This window comes from Peromyscus californicus, unplaced genomic scaffold (genome assembly GCF_007827085.1).
Source record: "Peromyscus californicus insignis strain IS unplaced genomic scaffold, ASM782708v3 Scaffold_1__1_contigs__length_55948999, whole genome shotgun sequence".
Taxonomy (NCBI): Eukaryota; Metazoa; Chordata; class Mammalia; order Rodentia; family Cricetidae; genus Peromyscus; species Peromyscus californicus.
Genome location: NW_026294492.1, coordinates 43,134,685 through 43,137,010, shown reverse-complemented (window position 1 = coordinate 43,137,010; position 2,326 = coordinate 43,134,685). Strand labels below are relative to the sequence as shown.

The 2,326-nt window shown below is 42.0% G+C and overlaps 1 pseudogene; it reads right to left on the bottom strand.

The window, feature by feature from the left end:
• Positions 1–1,300: 1,300 nt before the first annotated feature.
• On the bottom strand, positions 1,301–1,791 carry LOC128115202 (40S ribosomal protein S14-like; annotated as a pseudogene).
• Positions 1,792–2,326: the final 535 nt, after the last annotated feature.

Sequence of the window (2,326 nt, the reverse complement as noted above, 5' to 3'; positions counted from 1 at the left end):
TTTTTTTAGAGCTGAGAAATACTACATTGTGTAGCTAGAGTTTTCCTGCCTAGCCCACAGTCAGGACAAATCTCTCTCACCTGCCAGTCCCACAACCGCTCAGACCCAACCAAGTAAACACAGAGACTTATACTGGTTACAAACTGTACGGCCATGGTAGCCTTCTTGCTAACTGTTCTTACAGCTTAAATTAATCCATTTCCATTAATCTATACCTTGCCACATGGCTCGTGGCTTACCGGCATCTTCACATGTGGCTTGTCATGGTGGCAGCTGGCAGTGTCTCTGACTCAGCCTTCCACTTCCCAGAATTCTTCTCCTCCTTGTCCCGCCTATACTTCCTGCCTGGCCACTGGCCAATCAGTGATTTATTGATTGACCAATCAGAGCAACACATTTGCCATACAGAACATCCCACAGCAACATTGTGTATATGTAACACATTTTCTTTATCCATTCTTCAGTTGAGGGACATCTAGGTTGCTTCCAGGTTCTGGCTGTTACAAACAAGTGTCCTTGTGGTATGATTGAGCATCCCTTAGGTACATGTTCAAGAGTGGTATCATTGGGTCTTGAGGTAGAATGATTTGATTTCCAATTTCCTGAGCAACCATCATACTAACTTCCAAAGTGGCTGTACAAGTTTGCACTCCCACTAACAATAGTCTTAAAATGTTATGTAAAATGAATCTATCTATGCAACAAAACTGTAAAATGTTTGGATGTGGTTATTCCACGTGTGATAAGTTCTACTTAAAAGGAGGATTGTTTCAATTAATTTTATTTCCTAAAATATATGTTTTTGATGAAATAATGTCATGTTGCTCTTAGCTGCAGTGATGAAGTCATAGTAATTGGCTTAAAGAAAGTTAAAGCAGTTATAACCACAACAACACTTAGGTTTGTAAAATGACAAAAGGCATAATTGCAAATAATTTCTTCCTTTGGAAGAATTAACAATGATTGAGCTGCAATCCACTTGGCCCTGAGAGAGGATTAATACAACAGTGCAGCTATATTTCCCTTTAATGGTCAGTATTAAATATTCTGGAGTAGGCCTTCTTGTTTAAGTTCTTATCTACATGGCCTATTTACCACTAGTTTCTGTTTTCTTCTTTATTTTCCTTTTTAGATTATAATTTAATTATAACATTTCCCTTTCCCTTTCTTTCCTCCAAACCCTTCCATATATGCCTCCTCATTCTCCATCAAATTCATGGCCTCTTTGATCATTAATTATTATTACATGCTTATATGTATAGTTTCTTTTTTCTTTCTTTTTCTTTTTAGCTTATACAAAGCAATTTATTAACAGAAAATAATTTGAGAAGTCCTGTTCACAGACGGCAACCACGATGACCACCCTTCCTTGGGGTGCTGTCAGAGGGGATGGGGGTGACATCCTCAATCCGCCCAATCTTCATCCCTAAGCGAGCAAGAGCTCTGAGGGCTGACTGGGCTCCAGGTCCAGGTGTGTTGGTCCGGTTTCCTCCTGTGGCATGGAGTTTGATATGCAGGGCAGTGATGCCCAGTTCCTTGCACCTTGGGCCACATCCTGGGCAGCCAACATGGCTGCATACGGAGAGGAGTTATCTCTGTCAGCCTTTACCTTCATTCCACCAGTCACCCAGCAGGTGGTTTCCTTGACAGAAAGATCGGTAACATGGACAAAGGTGTCATTGAAGGATGCGAAGATGTGGCCGACACCAAATACATTCTCTCCTTCAGCCACTTGAGGCCCAAGGCTGATGACCTGTTCTTCCTTTTTTTCTTCCCCTTGCGAGGTGCCATTTCTGAATGTCGTCTCCTGACTCCTCCACCGGAAAGAGCTATGTATAGTTTCTTAACCCTCTGTGTTTGACTCCTGATGCTTAACAGTAGAGTATTTAGAGCCAGAGTTCATATACAATCTTTTCTCTGTGAAGCTCTCTGGAAGAGCAGCACCTGTAACAGCTGGCGAGAACTCCCTGGTTGCATTTACATTCTTAATTAAAAAAAAATAATCCCGGCCGGGCGGTGGTGGCGCACGCCTTTAATCCCAGCACTCGGGAGGCAGAGCCAGGCGGATCTCTGTGAGTTCGAGGCCAGCCTGGTCTCCAAAGCGAGTTCCAGGAAAGGCGCAAAGCTACACAGAGAAACCCTGTCTCGAAAAACCAAAAAAAAAAAGAAAAAAAAAAAAAAGGCTGTAAAAAAAAATAATAATCCCATGCTTTCCATTTTCTGATTGTACCGTGATCTGATGACTTTCAACTTTTACAGACCAACTTATACTCAGCAATGTAACAGCTGCCCAGTTTCAAGCTGCTTTTCATATGGTAACACATGG